The sequence below is a fragment of the Oratosquilla oratoria genome, chromosome 32, assembly GCF_046742065.1.
Source record: "Oratosquilla oratoria isolate Oo_2021 chromosome 32, ASM4674206v1, whole genome shotgun sequence".
Taxonomy (NCBI): domain Eukaryota; kingdom Metazoa; phylum Arthropoda; class Malacostraca; order Stomatopoda; family Squillidae; genus Oratosquilla; species Oratosquilla oratoria.
This window is the reverse complement of record NC_134808.1, coordinates 41,533,393-41,538,392: the sequence shown is the minus strand read 5'-3', so window position 1 is coordinate 41,538,392 and position 5,000 is coordinate 41,533,393. Positions and strand designations below refer to the sequence as shown.

The 5,000-nt window shown below is 41.3% G+C and overlaps 1 protein-coding gene across 2 annotated transcripts in view; it reads right to left on the bottom strand.

Moving 5' to 3' along the window:
* The window catches only part of Dpp10 (Dipeptidyl peptidase 10), a 536,755-nt gene extending 534,837 nt beyond the window's left edge, over positions 1-1,918 (bottom strand). For both annotated transcript variants that reach the window (XM_076172201.1, XM_076172202.1), the window contains exon 1: positions 1-1,918. This exon is cut by the window's left edge and continues 402 nt beyond it. The gene's annotated coding sequence lies outside the window, so the exon portion shown is untranslated.
* Between the last annotated feature and the right edge of the window lie 3,082 nt (positions 1,919-5,000).

Sequence of the window (5,000 nt, the reverse complement as noted above, 5' to 3'; positions counted from 1 at the left end):
TCGATGCACCTTTGTAATGTATTGATCCTTAGACCTTAGTTCTCATGTGGTTATGACTTTGTTCTTTTTCTTTTCTACGCTCGTAACTGTCCTTTTTTAAGGATATCTATATCTGGTACAATTTCAGAATCATCTATATTTGCTGTCTCACAGAATCTCACTTTAATCTTGATTCATGTTTACCTTAATTTGCTCTTACTTCAGCATCAAGTGTACAAACATGTACATACGTTCGTATGTATACAGTTCTTGTTAAAAATAAGTATACATAAATGTACCTGAATGTCCTTCACATATATAACTATGTTTGCCAACTATGTCTTTATCTTGATGTTTATATACGAATTTTGATTAAATTAAATGGCGATTTTGTCGTATGGGGAAGAAAACCCTGCTATGACAGCATCATTCGATGACAAAATAAAATGAATATATTTACACAACCATCCTCCCGTGTAGATAGTAAGGGATGGGGTGGTGGTTCCAGGAGGCTTGGTAGCTGGGGCTGGGGGCTGGGGAGGCTGGGGGGGCTGCCAGGTGCGCAGCGACAGCCGACAAATCCAGGTGTCTTGCCAAGCCACCTGTAATCTTAACTTGAATGTCTTTCTTCTGTTCCGCCCGTCAATTTATATTTTCCTTCGCTTTTCTTCTTTGTCTTCCAACAAGGATCAAGTAACCTTTCTTCCTCTTCTTTTTTCTTCTACGGAATTTTTGAGAAAGGCTATGATAATGAAGTTAGATTTTGGGAGGGTCTTACACTCATCAATGTGCTTTATTATAGACACTTTGTACAAATATAGAACTCTATTTATATATATACGGAATCTAATCACTTTTACTCTGAAACCATCACAACTTTTAGAATCTTCTAACCGTTGCAGACTTGAACGTCTAAACACCAGCCGGAAGTCACGTGATCCAGCTGATTATTGCCGAGGTAATAGGGAAGGTGGGTAATGAATAGGTAATGGGGGTAATTACAAGGCGTGGTGGGTAACTGGGGGGTGTAATACCACTAATCGGTTTTTGTGCGTTATTGGATACTTTTGTAATACTTGATCCACAAAAAGAGTCGTAAGTCACGTAGAAGTTACTCTTTGTCTCTCTTTTCTCGTTTCAAGATAGGAGTCTGGTGTCTTAGGATACTGAGGCACTCTTCAGTCCTTAAGCAAACCGTGAACGATTCAGAACACAGAACAGCATCAGAACACGAAACGGAACAGTCTGGGCACCTTGAGATGTTTCAGGGTCTTGCAGTGTCCCACGAATACTGATGGCGATACTGACACACAATACTGTCAAGGTTTCGGGACACAATGGGATAGCAGAAGGGTTCTTCCGAGAACCCTAGAGTCTGTATTTCTTCAGCACGGTTGGCTGGGGGAGTTCTGTACCACTGTGTTATTGGCAGCAGCAGAAGTAGCAAGACAAAGGACTTCGGGAAAGGCAGAAATCACTTGTGGAGATCCAATATGAAGCGCAGGAAAGGGCGATTTTTCAGCGATCTTGGATAACACTTGATAACGTTAGCAGCCGTATAAGTTTTCCTATAGTAGTTCTTGTTCTGTAGTAATACTTGTAAGTCTTGATACACCGGTAAGCAGAAGTATCAGTTGTTGTAGTGGTACTTGTAGTAACAGAAGTAAAGTAGTGGTGGTAGAAGTGTCTATTAGTAATGCATTGGTAGTGTCACCAGTAGTATTGTTTGTAGAATGAATAATAGTAGTAATAAGAGAAATAAGTGCTGTAGTAGAAGTAGGAACTGAAGTAATAGAAGCCGAAGTAGTACGAACTGTAGTAGTAGTAGTAGATGTAGTTGTGAGAGGTGAAGTAATGAGAGCTGCTGTAGTAGAAGTTGAAGTTGCACCTGAAGAAACTATACTTGTAAGAACTATAGTCACTGCAGATTAGTGGTAGTACTAAGAGGTGTAATAGTTGAACTAAGAGGTGTAGTAGTAGTAGCACTAAGAGGTGTGGTAGTAGCTCTAGGTGTAATAGTAGAAGTACTAAGAGGTGTAGTTAGTAGTAATACTAAGATGTGTAGTTAGAAGTACTACTAAGATGTGTAATAGTAGTATTAAGAGTTGTAGTAGTAGTAGTACCAAGAGGCGTATTAATACTAAAAGATGTACTAGTACTAAATGTTGTACTAAAAATAGTAATAAAAGTGTAGTACTAAAAACTGTAGTAGTAGTAGTAGTAGTATTAAGTGTAGTGCTAGGTGTAAAAGTATTAGTAGTAATTGGTGTAGTAGTAGTAATTGGTGTAGTAGTAGTAATTGGTGTAGTAGTAGTAATTGGTGTAGTAGTAGTAATAGGTGTAGTAACAGTGGTGAAGTAGTAGGAGTACTAAGGTAGTAGTAGTAGTAGCAGCAGCTGTAGTAGTTGTAGTAGTAGCTGTAGTAGTGGTAGTAGCTGTAGTAGTGGTAGTAGCTGTAGTAGTGGTAGTAGCTGTAGTAGTGGTAGTAGCTGTAGTGGTGGTAGTAGTAGTAGCTGTAGTGGTGGTAGTAGTAGTAGCTGTAGTGGTGGTAGTAGTAGTAGCTGTAGTGGTGGTAGTAGTAGTAGCTGTAGTGGTGGTAGTAGTAGTAGCTGTAGTAGTAGTAGCTGTAGTAGTAGTAGTAGCTGTAGTAGTAGTAGTAGCTGTAGTAGTAGTAGCTGTAGTAGTAGTAGCTGTAGTAGTAGTAGCTGTAGTAGTAGTAGCTGTAGTAGTAGTAGCTGTAGTAGTAGTAGTAGCTGTAGTAGTAGTAGTAGCTGTAGTAGTAGTAGTAGTAGTAGTAGTAGCTGTAGTAGTAGTAGTAGTAGCTGTAGTAGTAGTAGTAGTAGTAGCTGTAGTAGTAGCTGTAGTAGTAGTAGCTGTAGTAGTAGTAGTAGCAGCTGTAGTAGTAGGAACTGTAGTAGCAGGAACAGTAGTTGTAGGAGTTGTAGTAGTAGGAGCTGAAGTAAATGTAGCAGATGTAGCAGGTACTGTTGTAGTAGCAGTAGCTTCAGTAGTTACTGTAGAGTAGTAGTAGCAGCTCTATTAGATGTAGTAATAGCTCTAGTAGGAACTGAAGTAGTAGTAGTAGTAGTAGTAGTAGTAGTAGTAGTAGTAGTAGTAGTGGTAGTAGTAGTAGTGGTAGTAGTAGCAGTTGCTGTAGTAGAAGCTATATTAGTAGCTATAGATGTGCGAGTAGTAGCTGTTGTAGATGTAGTAGTAGTTACGAGTTGTAGCAGTAGTAGTAGTAGTTATAGGAGCTTTAGTAATAGTAGGAACAGCTGTATTGTAGTAGTGGTAGTAGTAGACTAGTAGTTGTAGTTTTAGGAGCTGTAGTAAATGTTGTTGTGGTAATTAGTTGTAGTTTTAGATGTGGTAGTTGTAGTTTCAGACAGGCGCTATAACAGTAGTTTTAGAAGCTGAAGTAGTAGTAATAAATGTTGTATTAGTAGTAGTGGTAGGTGTTGTATTAGTAGTAGTGGTAGGTGTTGTATTAGTAGTAGTGGTAGGTGTTGTATTAGTAGTAGTGGTAGGTGTTGTATTAGTAGTAACGGTAGGTGTTGTATTAGTAGTAACGGTAGGTGTTGTACGAGTAGTGATGACAGGTGTTGTAGTAGTAGTGGTAGGTGTTGCAGTAGTAGTAGTGTTAGGTGTTGCAGTAGTAGTAGTGGTAGGTGTTGCAGTAGTAGTAGTGGTAGGTGTTGCAGTAGAAGTGGTAGATGTTGCAGTAGTAGAAGTGGTAGATGTTGCAGTAGAAGTGGTAGGTGTTGCAGTGGTGGTAGTGGTAGGTGTTGTAGTAGTAGTAGTAGTAGTGGTAGGTGCAGTAATAGTTATAGTAGTGGTAGGTGCAGTAGTAGTTATAGTAGGTGCAGTAGTAGTTATAGTAGGTGCAGTAGTAGTTATAGTAGGTGCAGTAGTAGTAGTACTAGTAGTAGTAGGTATTGTAGTAGCTGTAGTGGTAGTTGTAGCAAGTGTTGTAGTAGTTGTAGTAGTAGGAGCTGTAGTTGTAGTAGCTCTAGATTTAGTCGGAGATGTAGTTTTAGTCGGAGCTCTTGTTGTAGTCGAATCCTAAGTTTTTGAAGCTGCAATTGTTGGAGCTACAGTAGCAGTTGTTGTTGTAGTAGGAGCTGTAGCAGTTACAATAGTTGTATCTGGAGTACTCTTAGAATCGATGAAAAAGGAAATAGTAGTTGTTTTAATCAGATCAAAAGTACCACTTGTCACACGTTAACTATGTAGGTGACACTTGACACTGATGTCACGAAGCGAGATTCCTTCACACTCGATGGGAGGTTCTTGAAGTCAAGGTGGAACGCTAACAAGGTGCAACGAAGACGACGCGAGTATGACTTGGCCCAGAACGAAGAAGACGAGCACGAAGTGTGAAGAGAGTGAGCACAACTTGCCGGGTTTTTTGTTTTTTCCTTTGCAAAGTAAATTATCAAACCACGCCACGTAATTTGCAAAAACTAAGCAGTTGTGCATATGAAGGAAGAACAACGTATCAATGCTTGAGAAGCTAACACGTACATAGGTGAGCTTACGAACTTGGCGTTTCAGCTTCTTGCACCAGCACGAAAACCACAGAGAGTCGTTTTAACAACACAAGGCGTTTTAGGGAGATTTAAAAAGGGAGGGTTGGGAATGCGTTGGTTGTGTGTATGTATACGGGGCAAAGGGGAAGAGGGGGGATTGAGATGACAAAACTCAGCAATCACAGAACTCGTCGCAAACTAATAAACCAAGCGAAGCAGCAGCAGATCTTTTTCCCCGAAGGAGGTGGCTCCTGAGGTGAGCCAGGTTCCTGCCTCCCACTGCTCGTCTGCTTGGCTAGGCGCTTCGAGATGGGATCGGAGGAGGCGAGGGGACCTGCAGACCCATGGCGGAGGGCGCGGCTGCTGAAAGCTGTTGCTGCTGCTGCCAGCGAGTGAGTGGCACTGGCCGGGACTCTGGGCTTCTAGCGCTCGGCGTACGCGAGACAAAAGGCGGACGAAGAGCGCGCGCGGGCTGACGGGGGTGGTAGGACG